This window comes from Dendrobates tinctorius, unplaced genomic scaffold, assembly GCF_039654945.1.
Source record: "Dendrobates tinctorius isolate UK_male_01 unplaced genomic scaffold, ASM3965494v1 ptg000019l, whole genome shotgun sequence".
In the NCBI taxonomy this organism is placed as follows: domain Eukaryota; kingdom Metazoa; phylum Chordata; class Amphibia; order Anura; family Dendrobatidae; genus Dendrobates; species Dendrobates tinctorius.
In genome coordinates this window covers 65,812,761-65,838,351 of record NW_027361687.1, presented here as the reverse complement: position 1 = coordinate 65,838,351, position 25,591 = coordinate 65,812,761, and the positions used below count along the sequence as shown (strand labels likewise).

Below are 25,591 nucleotides of genomic sequence, written 5' to 3'. Positions count from 1 at the left end.
CACACCTACAGTGCCCATTTTAATGCCAAAAACATCAATTCTTATTACTTGTCAACCTTAATTTACTTTATAACAACAGTTAGGCATTGAAAACTGGGGGTTATTTGGCTAAAGTTGTGGGGGGGTAGGGCTGGCTCCAGATTTTCGTGGGCCCTGGGCCAAAGAGTGTTACTGGGCTCTTTTAACACATGCCACAATTCATGATCCTCTGATAAGGCAGAGAAATAACGGTATAGTACAATGAAAAATACTTCACTTCTTACATCTCATGACTGATATCCATTTTAAATTCTCCAATAGCTCCAAAAACGGACAGTATATTACTCCATACAGTATTAAGGCCACCGCACAGTGCGCTATACAGAGTAATGAGGCCCATATATTTCTCCATGCAGAATCATTGGTCCCATATAATGTTTGAAACAGTATACGTATGATGAGCTCCACATAATAGCATATGTTGGTCCCCATGGACCCATGGCTCCACTGTGTTATGGGCCCAAATAATGCTCCATATATAATGGGACCCATTTCTAATGCTCCAGTGCATAATGGGCCCTGTAAATGCTGCTCCAGTGTCTGATGTCCACCTTTGGAATGCTCCAGTGTATGGTGGGCCTCATATATCATTCTCCAGAGTATAGTGCTCCCTAAAAATAGCTGTCCCACCATTGAAAACAATTAAATAAGTCTTCTCGCTATGGAATCCCTGTACTAGTCTGGACTCCTCGTCGTCCCCATCTTCCATCTCACTGCACTTGGACTGTTTAGGCAGAGGGCATACAGACGTGATGTCATCGCGCTCTCTGACCAGAATGTCACAGTCAGGAAATGCGGAAGACGTCACGGCGGTGGAGCAGGGAGAGGTAAGTATTTCAACTTTGCAAGTGCTGTGATCCTGAGCAAGCAGGAGGGCCCACTCATTGGCGACGGCACTGGCACAGGGCCCCTCATAGTACGGCGGTGTGTATGACGGCGGGTGGCCCTCCCACCGGCAGAGACACTTTTGCGTACTATGAGGGGCCCTGTGCCAGTGCCATCGCCCATGAGTATGCCCCCCCCACCTGCTCAAGGAACCTGCACTTTCATCTGCAACTTCCTCTTTGTCACCGTGTAAGGTGCTATAGTAGGCGTGAAGGGGCACCTGAGTTTCATCAGGGTCTGATTCTGCCTCAGTACACTGCAAGGACAATGTAGTGTTCTGAGTGAATGTACCAGCCGAAAAATCTAGCAGTGGCTGTGCATCAGTGCACACCATGTCAGATTCATCTTGGACTGGGGAATTCACGATTTGACTTGCTAACCCAGGCATGGTATGTGAAAAGAGCTCCATGGAGTAATCGGTAGTGTGGCGTGCCACATCCTTCACTTTTGGTAGGGGTGAAGGACACAAGGAAAGGTGTTGTTCCTGACCAGGAGCCTCCACTGTCGATTCAGTGCTTTTATTTTTTGAAACTTCAGAAGAGGAGGCGAGAGAGCTGGAGGCTGTGTCAGCAATGTAAGCCAAAACTTGTTCCTGAAGCTCCGGCTTTAAAAGTGGTTTACCTACTCCCAGAAAAGAGAGCCTTCGAGGCCTTGCGGAGCCAGACGATGACGCAGGCTCAACACCTCCTGCCTTAGGTGCTATTGTGCTTTTGCCACTACCAACAGATGCAACACCACCACCACCACCATCGGGACCAGCTGGCAACCCCCGCCCACTTCCATGGCGTCTTCCACCATACTTCCTCATTTTTGTGAAAATGTACCCAAAATACCACCAGCTATATGGTACTGTAAAACAAGGTAGAAGGTGTATCTACTATTGGTGAGAATCTATAGATTTGAGGACGCTGAACTATTGTCTCAGGCCCAGGAGAGATTACACTTCAATGTAACAGGCTGAAATTGGATGGTGCATGACAAGGTGGAGGGTGTCTATAGGATTGGTGAGAATTTGAATCTCACTATAGATTTGAAGACGCTGAACTATTGTCTCAGGCCCAGTAGAGATTACACCTCAATGTAACAGGCAGAAATTGGATGGTAAAACCAAAAACAAAACACAAAACAAATATCCTGGAATAAAAAAGTAAAAAAAATATATTGCAAAAATTGCATGAAGGTAGTAATAATAGTAATAATAAGGGTATTTAGTTAACATAATTTTGATCAAAATAATGTAGAAGCCATCCCGCCACGTCACGGCAACCCTTGTGGGACAGTCCTAACTCTTGTATTTAAAACCTTTCCACTTGTCAAGTGACGTAAATGTGAACAAGGACAGAGGGACTGAACCACCAGTAATAGTGTGGGCCAGACAGGATGGATTTTCCAACTCAGAAACAGGGCGGTCACACCCTTATATGCACAGAATGCACAATGAAACAAATGAGAAACTGGGTCTGAGCAGAAAAAGTAAATTAATGTGCATGCAAAATGTAATTGCATATGAACACATGACCTTTACACAGAGAAAACCAAAAACAAAACACAAAACAAATATCCTGGAATAAAAAAGTAAAAAAAAAATATATTGCAAAAATTGCATGAAGGTAGTAATAATAAGGGTATTTAGTTAACATAATTTTGATCAAAATAATGTAGAAGCCATCCCGCCACGTCACGGCAACCCTTGTGGGACAGTCCTAACTCTTGTATTTAAAACCTTTCCACTTGTCAAGTGACGTAAATGTGAACAAGGACAGAGGGACTGAACCACCAGTAATAGTGTGGGCCAGACAGGATGGATTTTCCAACTCAGAAACAGGGCGGTCACACCCTTATATGCACAGAATGCACAATGAAACAAATGAGAAACTGGGTCTGAGCAGAAAAAGTAAATTAATGTGCATGCAAAATGTAATTGCATATGAACACATGACCTTTACACAGAGAAAACCAAAAACAAAACACAAAACAAATATCCTGGAATAAAAAAGTAAAAAAAATATATTGCAAAAATTGCATGAAGGTAGTAATAATAGTAATAATAAGGGTATTTAGTTAACATAATTTTGATCAAAATAATGTAGAAGCCATCCCGCCACGTCACGGCAACCCTTGTGGGACAGTCCTAACTCTTGTATTTAAAACCTTTCCACTTGTCAAGTGACGTAAATGTGAACAAGGACAGAGGGACTGAACCACCAGTAATAGTGTGGGCCAGACAGGATGGATTTTCCAACTCAGAAACAGGGCGGTCACACCCTTATATGCACAGAATGCACAATGAAACAAATGAGAAACTGGGTCTGAGCAGAAAAAGTAAATTAATGTGCATGCAAAATGTAATTGCATATGAACACATGACCTTTACACAGAGAAAACCAAAAACAAAACACAAAACAAATATCCTGGAATAAAAAAGTAAAAAAAATATATTGCAAAAATTGCATGAAGGTAGTAATAATAGTAATAATAAGGGTATTTAGTTAACATAATTTTGATCAAAATAATGTAGAAGCCATCCCGCCACGTCACGGCAACCCTTGTGGGACAGTCCTAACTCTTGTATTTAAAACCTTTCCACTTGTCAAGTGACGTAAATGTGAACAAGGACAGAGGGACTGAACCACCAGTAATAGTGTGGGCCAGACAGGATGGATTTTCCAACTCAGAAACAGGGCGGTCACACCCTTATATGCACAGAATGCACAATGAAACAAATGAGAAACTGGGTCTGAGCAGAAAAAGTAAATTAATGTGCATGCAAAATGTAATTGCATATGAACACATGACCTTTACACAGAGAAAACCAAAAACAAAACACAAAACAAATATCCTGGAATAAAAAAGTAAAAAAAATATATTGCAAAAATTGCATGAAGGTAGTAATAATAGTAATAATAAGGGTATTTAGTTAACATAATTTTGACCGCCCTGTTTCTGAGTTGGAAAATCCATCCTGTCTGGCCCACACTATTACTGGTGGTTCAGTCCCTCTGTCCTTGTTCACATTTACGTCACTTGACAAGTGGAAAGGTTTTAAATACAAGAGTTAGGACTGTCCCACAAGGGTTGCCGTGACGTGGCGGGATGGCTTCTACATTATTTTGATCAAAATTATGTTAACTAAATACCCTTATTATTACTATTATTACTACCTTCATGCAATTTTTGCAATATATTTTTTTTACTTTTTTATTCCAGGATATTTGTTTTGGAAATTGGATGGTGTATGACAAGGTGGAGGGTGTCTATAGGATTGGTGAGAATTTGGATCTCACTAGAGATAGGAGGACGCTGACAATGATGCTCTCAGTTCACGTATGGACGCAGGCAGCCTAATAAGCAGGACTGCTGCACACACAAAAGGGTGGAAAAATGAACGCTTGGTAACTGTACAGAAAAGAGGAAGAAAAGTATTTTTGCTTTTAAAAAAGCAGTTTGCACAGCAGTGTGCAAACAGCAATGCAGCTATCAGGGAGCCTTAAAAGGCAGCCTAATAACCAAAAGAGCTGATGCACAAAAATAGAGCCTCCCCTGTCACTGCACACAAAGTGTTGTGTTGTAAGTGGAAATCGCTAACAGCAGAAGCAGTTTTTTGGTTCTTCTTCCCTGCCTAACGCTCTCCCTTATTCTGAATCAACAGCAACAACCTCTCCCTAATGCTAATATCGGCAGAAGTAAGATGGAGGTCGGTGTTCACGCCCTTTTATAGCCCCTGTGATGCCACACAAAGCAAGCCAATCACTTGCATGCCCTTCTCAAAGATGGTGGTGACCGATGCCTATGTCATCAAGTTGCCCACAGTGTGCGTCCTCCATCATTGGCTGAAAAAGGGCGCTGGAAGCATCTTTTGAAACGCGACTTTGGCGCTCTAGTCGCCGACCTTGTGGCCGACCTCACGCTATGGCCGAGTTTCGTTTCATGAAACCCGACTTCAGTGAAAGTCGCTGACTTTTGAATATGACCGACCTGTTTCGCTCAACTCTAGTTACACATATTAGACTAGCATCTGCCAAACCCACTGATATAAGAGAATTCATCCAACAGTCAAATCTGTATGGGGACTTCACAATTCTCCCCTGATAGATAATGTGGTAGAGATGGCATTTTTGATTTTGGACTGCCGATCCTTTGTGTCACGCACAGTGTCATGCACAAAGGGATAAGGGAAGGGGAACCAAACACTAGTGAAGGGGGAGACCCCTAGACAGATCTAACATCACCCTGTCTGTCCCACCATCCCTATATAGGTTCCGCACCCTATCGCTGAGCAGAATACCTAATCCCTGTGTGACCCTGGTGATAAGCCCTGCACCGAGAAGGACAGAATAAGCGCTAGTCAATCTCACTAACTCTAAAGACAGCAAGGATAAATGAAACAAGGGGGACACTTAGCTTGAGTAGACTAAGAGAGAAACGCCGAAGCCCTCCAAACTACAAGAGGACACTAGCAGACTGCTACAGCTCAAAGCCTCAACAGAGAAGTGCAAATAGGAAATATCAGCCGCAACTCCTGACAGAAAGTTGGGAGTTAAAATCACCCAGGTCCTGATGTGTCCATTACCGCCGGTGGAGGTGGTCACTAGTCTGCAAAGCAAACTGCTGAGACCTTCTGCAGACAGATGCAGTGCAACAGTCTGCAGCCTCTGACACATCCGTGACACTTTGTTCTTGGTAAGATAAGCTGCAGACAGAACCCTTCTGTGTATGGTGGAGTCAGGAAAAATAGCTGTCAGACAAATGATCAGCAGAACCATTGTTCGAATGATAACTATCTATTTTGTATAGGAGGCTTTTTTTGGTACTTCAAGATCTTTGTTGGATACAATTTCCCTATTGCTCAATTTTCATAGAATATCATATATTTGGTTCTGCATAAGAACAAGCAGCAAGAGGAGCTATGCAAATCGCGATAAAGGAGTTCCTGTGACTTCAGTTTGAATGAGGCGGAAGCTGCTCAAGTGTGATGCAGCTCCATTCAAAGTCTATGGCGCTGCTCCGGATAGCTAAGGAGATTGATTTGTCAATTAGATTGGCCACCCGATTCTTGACCAATATCCAGACCTAAGCTGAATAACGTCAACTTTTCTAAGGCTGGTTTCACATTTGCGTTTTTTTGCGCTGGAAAAAAACGCATACGTGCGCATGCGTTTTTTCCCCTATATTTAACATGGGTGCGCATACCTGCGCGCTGGCATGCGCACGTATGCGATTTTCATGCGCTGCGTTTTTTTGGGGTGTGCGTTGGTATTTTCCAGACGCAGCATGTTGCATTTTTTGGCCCTGCAAAAAAGCGCATGCGCACATATGCGCACGTTTTGCGCTAAAAATGGCCATTATAGCCTATGGGTGCGCATATGTGCGCATTGGCATGCTTATGTATGCGTTTTTTTGCACAAGCGGTTTTTTTTTTTAACCATGGAATTTAGGGGTTTGGGTTAGAGTTAGGGTTAGTTAAAGGGGTTTAGGGTTAGGGTTAGGGTCAGGGTCAGGGTTAGGGTTGGGGTTAGGGTCAGGGTTAGGGTTAAGTATGGTTTGGTTAAGGGTTAGGGTCAGGGTTAGGGTTAGGGTTAAGTATGGTTTGGTTAAGGGTTAGGGTCAGGGTTAGGGTTAGGGTTAGTTAGGGTTAGGGTTAGGGTTAGTTAGGGTTAGGGTTAGGGTTAGTTAGGTTAGGGTTAGGGTTAGGGTCAGGGTCAGGGTTAGGGTTAGTTAGGGTTTAGGGTTTGGGTTATGGTTAAGTATGGTTTGGTTAAGGGTTAGGGTCAGGGTTAGGGTTAGGGTTAGGGTTAGTTAGGGTTAGGGTTAGGGTTAGGGTTAGGGTCAGGGTTAGGGTTAGTAAAGTCATGGTTTGGGTTAGTGTGAGGGGCCACCTAATGTTGGAAAAAACGCAAACGCGGTAAAAACGCACTAAAAACGCATACAAACGCATAAAAACGCTGCGTTTTTTTCATGCATGCTCATACAAATGCTTGAAAAAAACGCAGCAGTTGTATGCTTTTGTATGCGTTTTTTTAATGCGTTTTTTTGCGGGAAAAACGCGCTGCAAAAAAAAGCAAGTGTGAAACTAGCCTAAGTCATCAATTTTGATCTAATAGTCTTTAAATTTCTAAAATGTTTCAAGACGAGATGAGTGCAAGACTGGTCAGTATTCCATGCCCAATGGATTGGAGTCTTGAAAACTGCCTCCTACCTACCGACTTCCAAGACATCTCTTCTGATTATGTGTGTTTAATGATGATGTTGCTCTGGGGGACCATAAACTACTGATGTGGTCTTGGCCAGGGTCCTACAAATCGACTCATTGCTCTCTAGTTCCAAGACCACCTTAAAGTTTTCTTAGTGGAAATGTTCAATGTTAGTTGGACAATTTGGAGTAGGCTTCCCACTGTTTGCTTCTCCCAAGGTCTAGAATCTAGAAGATATGAGGTGTTTATATAAAGTCATTGTCCCAGAGTGGGAAGACAATTTGATGTTGCTCTATGTTCCTCCATCAGTTTATCTCTGGTTTATCATAAAAAACAGATGTCTTTTTTTCAGTTCCATAGTACCATTGAGCAAAACCAGCTGTGGCTTGAACGGTTCATTACGATGGGACATATAATGTCTTAGAATGGTCCACTCTCATTTCTATGGTGTATATCCATATATAAGTATTTACAGAGCCTCCCTTGGCACGTTCACTCCTCTACCTCCCGTCAAGCATAGCTCAATTCATGTTTCTTATAAATTCCAATTTTCCCACAGGAAACATAAAGGACCAGGCTAGGACGGCAGGCAATTTTTCTTGATTTTGATCACCTCTCAGGTTTTACACAAGGTCAGCAGGTTTAGTGACACACATTAAGCCAGGAAAGTCATAAAGTTACCCTGGAATTAATGCAGTCTTGAAATTCAGTATTTCCTCACCAAGCTTTCACTCCTATCCCACCGATGACCTCCTTTTTGCCTGGACTCCCCCACCGTGCCCCCTCCTAGTGCTGCCAGTGCCAACTCTATTTATGGATGTGTTATGGATCCTCCAGGTAGTTTTTAACCCGTTCATTAACTCTTAGAGCTGTCAGCCTGAAATTCTTGAGAATTGGGCTGGTTCCCACACACCTATTGAAATATTTGTCAAATTAATACTAGACTTTTCAAGGATTATATTCTCATTCCATCGCAACATTATTTTATTTAATATAAATGTAAAGTGGTAAATGTGGAGATCTGAAGAAGTTTGAAACGACAATGAATGGTCCTTCGAAACCAATGATTAAATTTGGTTTTGACTATTAGAAAATACATCAGCCTTCAAAAAGCTCAGTAGTGGTCTCCATTAAATGGCAATGGAGGAAGATCATTAGTAAGCCATCCAGCATGTTGGTTATGAAGGAGCGTCACAAGAAGTAACCCACCCCACAAATTGACCATGAAGAAGGAACAGAAGAAGTAAGCCATACAACATGACTGGACTATTCTTGCAACATTTGTAAAATTAATACTAGACTTTTCATGGACCATATTCTATTTCTATTATACCATTACTTTTATTAAGTACCGCAATATAAATGAAATGTTGCAACTGTGCATAACTGAAGGCGTTTGAGACTACCTTGAATAGTCTTCAGATAGAAATAATTTAGGATGGTGTTGGCCAAAACATGTGTCATTTAGCTATACAACAGGATGCTTTCCAGCCTGGGAAAAGTGCAATAAGGGCCTTCAAGGAATGCCATGATGGTTCATAAGACTATGTACGTTACCAATCATAACTGGCCTAGTCTCCTCTCCCTTCCACTTTGACATCCACCTTTTGCTTTGTTCCATGTCTGTTTATAGAAAATGAGATCATCATTCAAGGCCTTTTAATGTTTACTTAGACACATCAGAGGTGTTAGAGTAGTCGGTTAGTGTAAGGGTATGTTTCCACGGTCAGGAAACGCTGCAGATTGGACACTGCGTACAGCCACAGCGTCCAGATGTTACAGCATAGTGGAGGGGATTTTATGAAATCCCATCTCCACTATATGTTCAAAGATGCAGGTGGCAGACCTGCGTATACGCACATGCTGCGCGTCTTTATAGACCACAGCATGTCTATTTATCTTCCGGAGATGCTCAGTCTCCATAAGATAAATTACACAGCCTATGTATAGGATGAAATGAATACATGTGGAATCACCCATTATATGTAAGGGGTGTACCGGGACCGTGCGATGCTCCACTCCCTTTCCTTATGTTGATATTGTACTGCGTGTATTGTATGTATAATGTTTCTGATGCTGCTATGTATATATATTATATATATATATTACTAACTGAAGAGCCTGGCGTTGCCTGGGCATAGTAACCAACTGTGGTTAGTTATACCAAATTATAATGATTATATTGCACATAAAAACATTTCACATCATACATTCAACACTACAGATTTGCAACACAAATTAACTAAACGATTACCCAAGTATTGATAGTATTTTATTTTCAACTCATTCAAGAGCCTTTTAATAAACAACATGTTTGGTTTTTCCTTTCGGTGCAAAGATGAACAGATTTTTGGCAGTTCCAACTCTTGAACAGATCACGTAAAGTTGACCATGAGAAAAGCATGGAGATTGCAAATCGATCCCTACTACTTTCAAGGACTGTCCCTGAGCACTGTTAATGGACATTGCAAATAGCAGTTGAACTGGAAACTGGAGGCGTTTAAAATCAAAAAACAAATCAGATGGAATGAGTGGAATTCTTGGAATGAAAATGTTCTCTCCTTTGGCACATCCTGTTTCTGAGCTGTGTATCTAACTCTATCCTGTGTGATAATGTCTGCTGAGCTGTGTACCTAATCCTCTCCTGTGCGATACTTTCTGCTGAGCTGTGTATCTAATCCTATCGTGTGTTACTGACTGCTCAGCCGTGTATCTTATCCTATCCTGTGTGATACTGACTGCTGAGCAGTGTATCTAATCCGATCCTGAGTGATACTGACTGCTGAGCAGTGTATCTAATCCTATCCTGTGTGTTACTGACTGCTCAGCCATGTGTCTAATCCTATCCTGTGTGATACTGACTGCTGAACCATGTATCTAATCCTATCCTGGGTGGTACTGTCTCCTGAGCCGTCTATCTAATACTATTCTGTGTGATACTGTGTGCTGAGCTGTGTATCTAATCCTATTCTGTGTGATACTGTCTGCTGAGCCGTGTATCTATTCCTACCCTGTGTGATACTGACTGCTGAGCTGTGTATCTAATCCTATCCTGTGTTATACTGACTGCTGAGCTGTGTATCTAATCATATCCTGTGTGATACTGACTGCTGATCCATGTGTCTAATCATCTCCTGTGTGATACTGACTGGTGAGCTGTGTATCTAATCCTATCCTGTGTGATACTGACTGCTGAGCCATGTATCTAATCCTATCCTGTGTGATACTGGGCTCCCCCTGCAGTCTGTGACAGAGGGTGGTCTGTGTTGGCACGGTAATAAATTGTGTTATTTCTAGCTTTACAGAGGGACGATAATGCCATAGAAATGATAAGAATACTAGGCAAAATCGTTTGAATTGGAACGCGCGGTGTTAAAATTTCATCTTACAAAATAGCCTATGACGCTCTCGGGGTCCAGACGTGTGACTGTGCAAAATTTTGTGGCTGTAGCTGCGATGGTGCACATGCCATTCCTGGACATACAAACATACATACATACATACACTTTTTCCCCATTATGTACCTAGGGGCAAAATTGTTTGGTGAATTGGAATGCACAGGGTTAAAATTTTGCCTCACAACATAGCCTATGACGCTCTTGGGGTCCAGACGTGTGACTGTGCAAAATTTTGTGGCTGTAGCTGCGACGGTGCAGATGCCAATCCCAGACATACACACATACATACATACACACACACACACATTGAGCTTTATATATTAGATATGTTGTGTAGATAGGGAAAGTACAGTACTTCAAGGTGGACACTAGATGGGGTACAATAGTGTACATAGTTTACATAGGAGGAGTGAACTGTGGATAAGATAGAGGGTTTTCCTTTTCCTAGTTAGTAGGGCTGCATAGCCCGGACAGGGCGGTTAGCTCCATCACATTGGGAAGTGGGAAGCCCAGCTGTCTAAGGCCCTTGGGCCAGAAGTGAAGCAGTAGTGACACACAGGTCACTCTAATATGTGTCAGCTTACTACATGGGCAGATGCCCTCATGTCTGGGGTGAAACGGACAAGGGAAATCCTGAACGTAGTGAAGCTGAGCAGGGAGGACGCTGCAGTACTGGTCGAGACGGTACGACCCGGGCACAAACTGAAGGACATAGGGAAGAGCACAGGGAAAGTAAGGGATGTGAACTGTGCAGAACTCTGCGTTGATGCTGTAACTGATGTGGACTTGCTGCGAATTGAACTCTGTCTCTTTATGTGCCAGATCAAAGGAAGAAGTGTCTCTGCGTCTTGGGGAGTACTCTGGGAACCAGGCCAGTAAGTCAGTGGGACTGTTTGTATGTGGTGCGGGTGGCTAGGTTGCGCTAAAGCAGACATCATAGCGGGCCATGACTACGACCCTGGCTGCCGCCTACACATATAAAATGGGGCAGCACTTTGGGTGGAGCTGCATACAAAGCGCTGCCAATACGCCAACTTGGAAACATACCATTAGTGTTGTGTTCAGTTACTAAACGTCTTGGACTAGCCACCATCCAGTTCCTTCAGCTTCATCTTAGGTGTAAACTGCTTTCTGAGACCTGCTGGTAAATCCATCATTTTCTGTAAGCATTAGGAACTGTTGCTAGAGATTTTTCACATTACAATACAATTTACTGTTGATTTTACAATCTATATCTACTTCTTCCGAGACCTGCTGGTTAACCTATCATTTATTGTAAGCATTACGAACTACAATTCATAGACTTTTCATATTACACTGTCGGCACTTTTCCGTAGACTCCTGTAGTTTCTAAAATCTGCTTCAGACCTACTGGTTTCCTTTGTCATCTCCTTTCCTGCTCTTATCTTCCCTCCTGGTTCTGTGGTTTATGGTGTGCCTTGCTTTACTTGTTTTCTTGCCATCTAACATAGCCTGTCATTTGGATCCTTTCCACTTGCTTTACGGCCTGCTGTGCCAACATGCTGGGTCCATGTATTCACCTAACCTGTGACTTCATAAATATATCTCACCAGGTGAGTACTAACACATAGAAGATAGATATTGAATAGATAGATAGTTTAGAATTTAAATAGTGAGCCCCAGTGGATCAGTGTGCAATGGATTCGCTCTGTCCCATATAACTGGTCATTATCTACTATATAATAGTCTAATTCTGTCTGTCTCTTTGTAACGGAAATCCCGCTTCGCTGATTGGTTGCGGCCGGCTGGGCGTGACCAATCAGCGACAGGCGCAGTCTGGTCTTGAATTGGCGCGGAATTCGAACGAAGCACGCCACCGCTACCGTCGGAAGATCTGCGGTGCTAGCTGCTGATCTCCCGACGGTTGCCGCGGGTCATCTCCTGCCGCACGGATTTGCCGCAATCAGCGATATTGGCGTGGAATTTTTGGCCTATCAGCTGCAGCCACCGCCATCAGGGGCTTATCTACAGCATTCTGTAATGCATTCGTAATGCTGTAGCTAAGCCCCCGATGAAACCTGAAAGATAAGAAAAAAGAGTTAGATTATACTCACCCCGGTGTTCGGTCCGGTCCGATGGGTGTCGCCGTCCCGTCGGGCACCTCCCATCTTCATACGATCACGTCCTCCTCCTTGCTTCTCACTCAGCTCCTGCGCACGCATACTTTATCTGCCCTGTTGAGGGCAGAGCAGAGTACTGCAGTGCGCAGGCGCCAGACCTCTCTGACCTTTGCCGGCGCCTGCGCACTGCAGTACTTTACTCTGTCCTCAACAGGGCAGATAAAGTATGCGTGCGCAGGAGACCAGGGAGAAGCAAGGAGGAGGACATCATCGTATGAAGATAGGGGGCGCCGGACCGGACCGCGACACCCACCGCTCCCGCCCCCGCCCCCCGGTGAGTATAATCTAACGTGTTTTTCTTATTTTTCAGGTTTCATCGGGGGCTTATCTACAGCATTACAGAATGCTGTAGATAAGCCCCTGATGGCGGTGGCCCCAGCTTATGGGGCAAAAATGGGGTGACAGATTCCCTTTAAATAAACTACATACATATACTAGAATACCCGATGTGTTAGAATCGGGCCACCATCTAGTAATAATAAAATTGTCCAGCGTGTTGAGCACAGGGGACAACACATCTGGAAAGCATTCCTGAATTCTTTCCTTTCTTCTCGATAAACCCTCTTTTCTTATTCTGGAAGTTGAGGGGATTTTGCTTAATAGAGAGAGATGCAGCTGACTCTGGGTTTTAAATATGTGGAAATGAGAAGCTCATCTAGGATGCAGCGTCACAAGGAGATTTGGGATACATTTAAAGTATGAGATTGTGGGGGCGGATAAACACAAGGCTCTAGGAGGGCTTATCCCTCTATATGGCTCAGCTGCCAGAGTATTTATCACTCAGGCTCCAAGTGCAGGTTTGCTGTCTTTGCAGAAGATGTCTGGATCCAAGTCTAAGTGTATTATATGCCTTATGTATTATATGCCTATTATTATATTATATATATATGTCTTATGTATTATATTAAGTGTATTATATGCCTTATGTAATATATGTGTTATGCCTTATGTATTATATGTGGGTACTGAAAGTATTCAGAGCCCTTTACATTTTTCACTCTGTTTCATTGGTAAATTCAAAAAAGTTCATTTTTTTCTCATTAATGTACACTCTGCACCCGATTTTGACTGAAAAAAAACAAATGTAGAAATTTTTGCAAATTTATTAAAAAAGAAAAACTGAAATATCACATGGTCATAAGTATTCAGACCCTTTGCTCAGACACTCATATTTAAGTCACATGCTTTCCTTGTGATCCTCCTTGAGATGGTTCTATTCCTTCATTGGAGTCCAGCTGTGTTTAATTAAACTGATAGGACTTGATTTGTAAAGGCACACACCTGTCTATATAAGATCTCACAGCTCACAGTGCATGTCAGACTAAATGAGGATCATGAGGTCAAAGGAACCGGCCAAAGAGCTCAGAGACCGAACTGTGGCACAGATCGGGCCAAGGATACAAAAGAATTTCTGCAGTACTCAAGGTTCCTAAGAGCACAGTGGCCTCCATAATCCTTAAATGGAAGAAGTTTGGGACCACCAGAAGTCTTTCTAGACCTGACCATCCAGCCAAACTGAGCTATCGTGGGAGAAGAGCCTTGGTGGGAGAGGGTAAAGAAGAACCCCAAGATCACTGTGGCTGAGCTCCACAGATGCAGTAGGGAGATGGAAGAAAGTTCCACAAAGTCAACTATCACTGCAGCCCTCCACCAGTCGGGTCTTTATGGCAGAGTGGCCCGACGGAAGCCTCTCCTCAGTGCCAGACATATGAAAACCCGCATAGAGTTTGCTCAAAAAAACACGTGAAGGACTCCCAGACTATGAGAAATAAGATTCTTTGGTGTGATGAGATGAAGATAGAACTTTTTGGTGATAATTCTAAGCGGTATGTGTGCAGAAAACCTGGCACTGCTCATCACCTGCCCAATACAATCCCAACAGTGAAACATGGTGGTGGCAGCATCATGCTATGGGGGTATTTTTTAGCTGCAGGGACAGGACGACTGGTTGCAATTGAAGGAAACATGCATGTGTCCAAGTAAAGATATATCCTGGATGAAAACCAAGAAGACTCATGGCTGTACTAGCTCAAAAGGGAGCTTCAACTCAATACTGAGCAAACGGTCTGAATACTTATGACCATGTGATATTTCAGTTTTTCTTTTTTAATAAATTTGCAAAAATTTCTACATTTGTGGCTTTTTTCAGTCAAGATGGGGTGCAGAGTGTATATTAATAAGAAAAAAGTAAACTTTTTTGAATTTACCAAATGGCTGCAATGAAACAGAGTGAAAAATTTAAAGAGGTCTTAATACTTTCCGTACACACTGTAAGTGTATTATATGCCTGCTCAGCCTTCTGAGCCAGTGTATCTAAGCATATCTGGTGTGCTATGAATCTACAGTCAAAGAGAATCACACAACAGTGTATATTCACATTCTGTTCCTTTAAACTGCTGGTTCCAAGGTTAGATGTTTGAAGCGGGCACAAATATAGAAACTATGACTTTCTTCTCACTTTCTTGGCATAAATCACACACTCCTTCTACTCCAACCAGTCCACAAATGTGTACGGCGCATATATGAGGTTTCATCTCCTCCTGCAGCCCTTGTTGCTGCTCTGGTATTAATCTGAGTCACTTTGAAGCCGCTGGATTCCACTGCTCGGAGCATCTGGGCAGTAGCGTTGGAGGCCATGCAAATTATGTACATTTTTCTAAACGTATGAGGAATGTGTAGATGGCTAATCATGTGACCATACATAGGATTTTCCCATGGGGGGCATTGGTCATTAGGTCTTGTATATGATGCCCTACAAAGCCTATATAGTGTCAAAGGGTGCATTATTACGCCGCCAAACCCAAAGTGGCAATAATTTATGAAGCAATGGCATCAATGGCAAAAAATGTTTGGCCCTAAAGAAAATTAGTAAAAGGGCCCCAACCTAACACTGATATCTACTTATGTGGCAAAAAGACTTTAGGGCCCTCACAGACAACAGGGTCGGGTGTGACTTTTACCTCTGCTCCTCCATAGCTCCAACAAAAGTGCCATGCCAGTCCACAGCTTCTTTGTGGCATTGCGGCTCAACTTCATTATCTTCATTAGAGCCGAGTTGTAATATACCTAACAAGTGGACAGATGGCAAGCTATTCCTAGAAGAAAGCACACGTTTTTCTAATTCCTCACAACCCCTTTAAGGAAGCATTCCCTTTTAACATGTACGGTGTTGGTTTAACTTAAGGGTGGATTTGTTTTGTAATATGGCAAGTAATATCTGTGAAATAGTTTCCAGTCACGTCGTCCTGTTTGAAGTAGCAGATTTTCCACTAAAATAACAATTTCTTGGCAAAGACGCTGAAAATCTCAGTTATCGTGGGCCATCAACAGCTCAGGCACGCGGGTAACAGAGTCTTTGAAGTCCCGGGAGACCATTCTCATCGCTGATCCAGCATCTCATGTCTCAGTTACTTTTGTGAAAATTAACTAAACAGGCAGAGGACACTGAATGAATGAGTGATGCGTGTGCCTGGTGGGCAGATGACAGTTCAGAGTAAAGGGATGTGGAGGTGGAATAGTTTGGCATGACCCATGTCACGGAAACTTATGTAATATTGGTGGTGACAGCTCCTTCTCCTGTAGGCACAATACATTTTAATTAGAAAGCTTTATACACATTAAGCTTTGTTTTTTAGATTTTTTTTATCCCTGGCTCTTTAGAGGTGTGTCTATTGATTGGACACACCCATGCTTAACCTTTCTGGACACACCTCTGCACAAACTGATACTTAGTTTATATGGACACTAGAGATGAGTGGATTTGCATGAAGAATATTAAATTCGCTACAAATTTCACAAAAAGTTGCTCTCCTGAAGCCTGAATTGTAGAGGGCCAGAAAAAGGGGTGAACCCCCTCCAACCTCCGTTAATTTGCCAATTACCTGTCATGCTGCGGTCCACTGCTTTGTCTAGGGTCTTTCCTTCTTCCTCAATCATGCAATGTCATTTTTGGGAATTTTCTTTCTTTGCCGGGTTTCAGGCTTTATGGCCCCAAGGCCTAGTCATGATAAGAAAAGAAAGCAAATGGTCTCATAATGATCACTTTGCTGTTCTTTGGATCAGGGGTGTGGCGCCCCTGAGGCTCAGTCGCCACAGAGGTACTGCACCTTCTCCTAAGGTGTAGTGCCCCACCAACTAGGTAAGTTGTGAACTCCTTTCCACGCTCCAACACCTGCACCCCACACACAGGATAGCTCAGCACTGACCACATTGCGGCTCCATGCTTAGAGGGTAGCAGAGCACCTTTCGTGAGTCCTTGCTTCGTAACACGAGATGTGCTGGGAGGTGTGTGGAGTTGAGATATATAAAGGGTTGGAAGGTTTAGAATTACAGATCAGTCTGGAGGTCAGTCAGAGGAGGCCACTCGGGAGGAGTGGGGATCCCTGGAAGAGGGATGGAGGAAGGAGTGCTGCAGCTGCCTCAGTGACCTGAGCCAGCTGGCACGGGAAAAGAACAGAAGGAGGAAGACATAGAACTGCAACCTAAGCTTCCATAAGAGAGAGAAGGAACAGCGCGGAACGAAGGAGTAGGAGAACATAAAGGAGTTGTGGGTCGGAAGAGGAACCCTGCCTATAGGTTCTCAGCGCAAGGCCGGGGCCCGGTCCCCGAGGTTGTATGGACACTTATGGTTCTGCAGCAGACACCGGTGGAGTAGTTGGCTGTAAATGCACTACTCCCATCTAAGACTTGGGGCACAACAGCAACTGAATAGAGAGCCAGGACTCCGGAGAAGGGAGTCCCCGAGAGAGGCTACAGCTGTCTGTCATACAAGTAGAGTTGTTAGGAACATCTGACAGGAGGAACTTCAGAGTACCATGGTACTGGAGCTCTTCACACTAAAAAGCGCAATAGAGGAGTCGTTCAGGAAAGGTACATGTTGGCGGAGTGTTGGAGAGGAGACTCCTGACTTGCCCGGGAGGTTGATTGAGTCTCTACCCCGGAGGACACGGCACGGAGGCAGGCACCAGTGTGTACCATGAACTGTGAGTAAAGCTTTGGAACTGCAGGCCCTGGTGTCTTCTATTCATTTGTGTGCCAACACCGTCAGCACTGCTACATCTGGATACCAACACTCCTCACACCGCCTGCGCCTATACACTGCCCTGGGGTTACAGCTTCACCTGTGGGGAGCTACCCCATCTATGCTGTAACACACCATCAGCCCCAGAGGATCTGCACGCAGCGTTGGCTTAACATCTTGCTTGCCAAACACCACAGGTGGAGTCACAAACTATCACATAAACTATATTACAAACCACCATTGATTTGGGCGCCCAGGGCCACGGACCAGGTCACAGCTGCCGTGACACATCCCACTGACACCGGCCCGGTACCGAGTACCCCACAGCCCTGGGACGGGGGCGACCCAGGGGCGTAGGTTGAACTAGATGGATTGTTGTCTCTGTGAATTCAAAAGAGTTTCACTCCACAGGATAGGGGATAACTTGCTGTTCACTCATGGTTCGTTTGCTGGGACTCCATCAATCATTTGATTCCTGGATACCTGAAAATGTGGCCCGAGCTGAGGTTCACCTGCTTGTGGGTCGCCCTCACACCCAGGGCTGTGGGGTACTCGGTACCGGGTCCGATGAGCTTCAACGGGAGATGTCACGGCAGCTGTGACCCGGCCCGTGGCCCTGGGCGCCCATTGTAAAAGGGGTTGTTTCAGTATGCTTATGGTGATGAAAGTTTATAAGTGATTCGTGACGCCACCTGTGGTGTTCGGCAATGAAGATGTAAGCCGACGCTGCAGACTGATCCTCTGGGACAGATGGTGTGGTGCAGCAGTGATGTTATAGCCCTCCACAGACAGGGCTGGAGTCCCAGGGCAGTGTAGGTGAAGTGACACGTAGATGGTGTAGTGTCAGGCGCAGAGGTGGCAGCTGTGCTAGGCGGGATGGCGAAGGGAATAAGTGGAGGACACCAGGTCATGTAGTTCCAAAGCTTTACTCACAGTCTGTTGTACAACAGGTGCCTGCCTCCGTGCCATGTCCTCCGGGTCAGGGACTCAGTCAACCTCCAGGCCAGATGGAATACTCCTCTCCAACACTCCGCCAACATGTGCCTTTCTGAACGTCTCCTCTTAAAGCGCCTTTAAATGAAGTACTCCTAGTACTAATTTACACTGGAGTTCCTCCTATTCGATGTTCTTATGAACTCTACTTGTATGGCAGACAGCTGTAGCCTGCTTCGGGGACTTCTTGCTATGTCCCGGCTCACTATCCAGTTGCTGTTGTGCCCCCAAGTCTTGTGTGGGAATAAAGTGGTCACTACTTCTATTCCTCCGGTGTCTGCTGCAGAACCATTAGTATCCATACAACCTCGGGGACCGGGCAGCGGCCTTGCGCTTGGAACTTCTAGGAAGGGTTCTCTTCTAACCCACGTCCTCTGTTCCCTTTTACTCCTCACGTTCCGTACTAATCCTTCTTTCTATGGAAAATCAGGCTTTCAGTCTATGTTGCTCTCTCTCTCTTCCTTTCCTGTGCCAGCAGACCCAGGTCACTGGGATCTGCTGCAGCACTTCCATCGATCTATCCCTCTCTCCAGGGATCTTCTCTCCAACTCCCTAACCAACTGACTCTCTATCCTAAACTCTTCCTGCTCTTTTAGTGTCAACTAAACTCCACCCACCCCAGCACGTTTCGTGTTCCAAGCAGGGAGCCACCAATGGGTGCTTTGCTATACTCCAAGCAGGGAGCCGCCGAAGGTGCATTGCTACACTACTTTGTGGTGTGGGGTGCAGGTGTTGGAGTGTGGTCAGGTGTCTCCATCTTACCTGGATGGTGGGATACCACACCTCAGGAGGAGGTGCAGTACCTCTGTGGCGACTGAGCCTCAGGGGCACCACACTTGGCCTCCACTCTATTCATTATCAGTGATACTTCTGGAAACAGCCTAGTGCTGCATTTGGCTTTCTTTGGCAGTCCCATAGATGATGAATGGAGTGAAGGTCAAGTAGGCATACCATCAATCTATTCAACATGTGGCTCTGGACCCGTTTCCTATATATGGATAGGAGATAACTTGGAAAACCCCATTGAAGTGGGTTTAGAAGGTTCTGCTAGAAGGTCACTAGTAAAATAATTGATAACCTAACGTCCCTCCTCTAGCACCACAATGATTTGTAATCTAAATAGGAAAACTTGGCTGAAGGTGCACAGTGTTACATCCGGTCCCTGTCCTGGCTCTGCGCCCCGGTCTGCCGCTGCTCCCTGTTCAGGGCACTCACCTCATGCCTCCTCCATAGGGAGAGCACCGGAGCAACGAGTAGCAATCATTGCTACATCCGGTTATGTTGCTAACCTGTCTGCGCTGCGTTTGCAGTCTCTGTGCATTCTCTCATGCTGTCTGTCTCCACAGAATATCTGTATCCTGATTACCCTGGCTATCTCAGCTATCATCTGTGCAAAAGCTGTCCCGTTCCGCCAACAGCCATCCGAGTCCAAGGACTGTGCAAAGGTTACTGGAGCCTGCTATCTACCAACTACCCGGATCTAGGACCCGTCTCATTACGGACTCTGAATTACTTATGTAATCCCTTTTGGTCCCGCTGGGACAGCTGCCATGTATCCGGGGTCTAACTGGAGGTAGCACTCCGGGTAATCCACTCTGGTCCTGTCTGAGGGACTTTACTACGGGTACCCGGGGCTCACTAGTTACACCCCCTTCGGAGCCCTCCGGACCGTGGTCCCAAGGTTCCACTTTAAAAATAAAAAACTAATGTGAACTTCACCATCTCTGCCTCCGCTTCCATTCGTTACACTCAGTTTCCTCAGTTTCCCTGCAGCGCCACCACTGGGGAAGTTAAGTATTACACAGAGCCTAGTCAAAATAGTTGGTTGTCTGTGTAATGTAGGACAGGAAATTCTATGTAATTGTTCCCTGGTCAAGAAAAATGTTGTTTTCTTTTATAATGTGGGCAACCTAAAGAGAACCTGTCAGCCCAACAAAAGTGGCCAGTTTTTGCTCTTATTTCATTCTCATTGATATGCTCGCGCCCTGACTGGTTGGCACGAGCGTGGGACTGTGGCTCCACTGTGCCACAAACCAGACTACCCTGGATGGGGCGAAACTAAGCAGCTACCTAAGTGTTCACTAGAGCCTCTGATGGTGAGGTCAGGCTTGTGTGGCAGATAGCTGCCAGGTACCACTCCATGGCAGTGTCTGGCTGTAGCAGCTGATCCCACTGAGGGACTGAACACTGATAGCAGTTGTGGGCAAGTACAGACAGGTATGACTGGTACTCTGGCAGGCACGGCTGGCACTCTGGCAGGACAGGCGGGCACTGCTGGCAATCTGGCTGGACAGGCGGGCACGGCTGGCACTCTGGCAGGACAGGCGGGCAAGGCTGGCACTCTGGCAGGACAGGCGGGACAGGTACTGACTTGGTAGGGACAGGAACGCAGGCAGGTATGAGTAATATATGGAAACAGTTAGGGGCCTGTTCAGACTGGAGGGTATATGGTAACAGATAGAGACCTGTTCAGACCGGAACTGATTCAGGAAGGACAGGTAAACAGACAGGTATGAATAGTGTGTGGGAAAAGTTAGAAGCCAATTCAGACAGGAGGGACAGGAACTGTTAGGAAATAGTTCAGACAGGAGAGATAAAGCCCCGTAGGATGCGGAACGGAAGCAGAGCAGTTCCGCAGGATTGCAGAGCAAGAATGGGACCGCAGGATTGCGGAGCAAGAGCAGAACCGCAGGATTGCGGAGCAAGAGCAGAACCTCAGGGTTGCGGAGCAAGAGCAGAACCTCAGGATTGCGGCGAAAGAGCAGAACTGCAGGATTTCGGAGGAAGATCAGAACCGCAGGATTGTGGAGCAAGAGCAGAACTGCAGGGTTGCGGAGCAAGAGCAGAACTGCAGGATAGTGGAGCAAGAGCAGAACCGCAAGGTGCTGAGCGAAAGCAAAGCAGAACTGCAAGGTGCGGAGTGAGAGCAAAGCAGAGCCACAAGGTGCAGAGCGAGAGCAAAGCAGAACCGCAAGGTACGGAGCGAGAGCAAAGCCAAACCGCAAGGTGTGGAGCGAGAAAAGCAGAACCGCAAGGTGCGGAACGAGAGCAAAGCAGAACCGCAAGGTGCGGAACGAGAGCAACGCAGAACCACAAGGTGCGGAGCGAGAGCAAAGCAGAACCGCAAGGTACGGAGCGAGAGCAAAGCAGAACCGCAAGGTGCGGAGCGAGAGCAAAGCAGAACCGCAAGGTGCGGAGCGAGAGCAAAGCAGACGGAGTAAACACAAGGATACACACAGCAGGGAAAGGAAGGCACAGACAAGGATAGAAACAGGTACAGGTTAGGACTTATTTCAGACAAAGTTAGGTACAGGAAAAAGGACAGGATCTAGGATACAAGACTGAGCATGAAGCCCTCAGGAAGGCAGGAAACAAGACACTCAAAGCACAGAGACAGGTCTGGGTATGCAGCACTCAGAGAAGGCGGAACAGGACAGCAACTGGCACCTCAGTAGTAAGACACTGACTCAGGGAAATAGTTGCTCAGGCATCCCCCTATGGGCAGGGATGCCTTAAGTATCTGAGGCCTCTTGACAATTGGCTGGGGACACATAGGAAGGTGCACGCTGTCTCTATAAGAGTCAGGGAGAGCCGGCACTGCCCCCCTAAGTATACAGCCAGGAAGTATGCAGCAAGCAAGAACATGAGGCCCAGAGCATGGAGCCAGCAGAGGACAGAATTCACAGCATGGCCCGCAGTGGTGAGTAAGATGGGAGATGGGAAGCCATGCAGTGATTCCAGCAAAAGAGCAAAGAGGTTTACCCGTACAGGCCTCCAGACAAATGCACTATCAGGATGCAGTGGACCCATATAATTAAGAAGACAACACAGGTGCAAGAATACCGATGAAACAACCGTTCGCAGCCTACCAATACATGGAGGGGGCGGTTGCCTGGTATGTTAATGCATAACAATACACTTGTATGCGGTGCTGTTCACACTATGGCCATGCACAGTATCCAGGCCAGCCTAGTAGTGACACCCTTCTATTAGCTCAGGCGGGCTGGCCCAGCGCTATCAAAATGCATGCCATGTGAACAGACGCTGCAGTTTACAAGACCAAATAAGCCCAACTGCATCCTGAATAAAAAGTGCAAAAAAACACATTAAAAAAATGTGGAGTATTAGCTGATATTTTGGCCAAAATACGTGAGCCCGTAACCTGCGTCAAAGATCTCCACGTTTACGGCTACCTAACACTAAATCCTAACACTGATACAGCACAGAAAGAGGACTTGAAAATTCACCAATAATATAAAACAGCAAAAGAGCAAAGAGCTTTACCTGTCCAGGCCTCCACACAAATGCACTATAAGGATGCAGCGGACCCATATAATTAAGATGGCAACACAGGTGCAAGAATACCGATAAAACAACCGCTCGCAGCCTACCAATACATGGAGGGGGCGGTTGCCTGGTATGTTAATGCACAACAAAACACTTGTATGCGGCACTGTTCACGCTATGGCCCGCACAGCATCCAGGCCAGCCTAGTAGTGACACCCTTCTATTAGCTCAGGCGGGCTGGCCCAGCGCTATCAAAATGCATGCCATGTGAACAGACGCCGCAGTTTGCAAGACCAAATGGGCCCAACTGCACCCTGGATAAAAAGTGCAAAAAACACATTAAAAAAATGTGGAGTATTAGCTGATATTTTGGCCAAAATACGTGAGCCAGTAACCTGCGCCAAAGGTCTCCACGTTTACGGGTACCTAACACTAAATCCTAACACTGAAATTGTGCATTAACATACCAGGCAACCGCCCCCTCCATGTATTGGTAGGCTGCGAGCGGTTGTTTTATCGGTATTCTTGCACCTGTGTTGTCATCTTAATTATATGGGTCCACTGCATCCTGATAGTGCATTTGTCTGGAGGCCTGGACGGGTAAACCTCTCTGCTGTTTTATATTATTGGTGGATTTTCAAGTCCTCTTTCTGTGCTGTATCGACTGAGTATTCCACTATTTTTCTTTTTTTAAATCTGCCATACGGTTCCAAAGAGATGAGCTTTTATGTTTAGTATGCTAATTTGTAAGGTCTCTACGCATGAAGAGTTGGGCACAGTAGTTTTTGGGGGCGAGGCTTTTTGCTGATTTGTATTGTTACCCTCTGAGCCACACATCTTGGTAAAGATCATTAACCCTCCGTCAGGAACAATATTCGCACTAACTCGTAATGGAACAATGTGCCTGTCAAACGCAGGCTAGAAAAATGCCTAGAATATCTAATTTTCTCAATTTCAGTGATCTAAAAGTGATCAGAGACCTTCATAGGGATGTAATAAAAGAGACTACACATTATCAGGTGCAAAACAAACCCATTTACTCAACATAAAAGTAATAACTTTGATATACACAAATTTCAAAACTCCTGAGAAGTACATTTTCATTTGTAAGATAATCTGCCTTATTTATATGAAATATCCACAAACCTTTCTCTATCCATTCATAATACAAGCTAAATAAACAATAGTAATGACTAAAAACATTACATACCAACCTTATAAAGTGTGATGTGTACGGGTCCAATGAGCCTGAGAAGCCAGCACAGCTATATCTTCCTTCCTGAAGCTCTGCAGACCAACTGTGGTATCAGGTTTCACACAGCAGCTAGAGCCAGGAGACTATCTAGAGGGAGGGGGTTTCCTGAAAATCTGGTGACAAGGGAGAAATGAAAGTAGAAGAGCTGCGCCTGTCAGATCCATTGTTCCTGACGGAGGGTTAAATAAGGCCCATAAGCTCTGTACCCTTGTGGTGGATTTTAAATAAAGGAATACTCAGAGGAGCAGCATGAATAAAATAAGAGCAAAAATAGTCCACTTTTTCCTGGTGACAGGTCCATTGTTAAGGTTCATGGACAGGATTAGTGAATCAAATCTAATCTCAGAATATAAAAAAAAGTTGCTGTTGGACACTCTAGCGATTGCTTCAGATGAAGAGTCAAAACTAGGCCTCCCATAATTCACTTCCAAAATACAGCTTCCAGCAGCAGTACCTGGGGCTTATGGCACAAATTTCAGTCTCTCATGTGATAAGCCTATGTAACATAATACCGCTCAAATAGCATCTGGATAATGTGTCACTTCGCAAGGATGAAAGGGTTAACTCAGGAATCAGCGGAATAATTCTACTTGGCATTTACCATCTTTTCCTGTACTCTTTTGGTGGTTTCCATGATCTCGCACTTTAACTGCACTATATATTCAAATCTCAAGGTCCTGAGATGTATAATCATCCTTCTGTACCTCTTCATATTGTTCACAGAAGTCATAAAACATGTACAGACGTGAGATCTCATTCCTGGGACTGGAATATTCATGCACTTTCGCCTCATTTTTCCACCAGGACATAAATCCTGATGTTTCGGAGAAGGTTTCTTGATGAGAAAAATGGAAAAAAAAAAAGTGGTGGTGACATGGTGGTCTGTCTGCGAAATGAGGCTTTCCATTAATCAAACTTAAAAGATCATGATGAAAATTTATAGATGCTGCATGGAGTTTATAACGTTCAGACATTATTTCTTAAAGGGCAGATCCACCTGGAATTGTTCTCAAGGCTGAGCAGAAACAAATTGTATGGCATGACAGTTACCTTACAGTGGGTACGGAAAGTATTCAGACCCCTTTAAATTTTTCACTCTTTGTTGCATTGCAGCCATTTGGTAAATTCAAAAAAGTTCAAAAGTTCACTTTTTTCTCATTAATGTCTCTGCACCCCATCTTGACTGAAAAAAGCCACAAATGTAGAAAGTTTAGCAAATTTAATAAAAAAGAAAAATTGAAATATCACATAATAATCTTTATTTTTATACAGCACTAACATATTCCGCAGCGCTTTACAGTTTGCACACATTATCATCAGTCCCCGATGGGGCTCACAATCTAAATTGCCTATCACTAATGTCTTTGGAATGTGGGAGGAAA

At 44.8% G+C, this 25,591-nt stretch overlaps 1 long non-coding RNA gene across 1 annotated transcript in view; it reads left to right on the top strand.

The window, feature by feature from the left end:
- Positions 1-20,385, top strand: part of LOC141082723 (uncharacterized) — a 48,911-nt gene extending 28,526 nt beyond the window's left edge. Inside the window, exon 2 of the long non-coding RNA XR_012230559.1 lies at positions 20,014-20,385. This is a non-coding gene — a long non-coding RNA (uncharacterized lncRNA). The remainder of the gene's footprint in view (positions 1-20,013) is intronic.
- Positions 20,386-25,591: the final 5,206 nt, after the last annotated feature.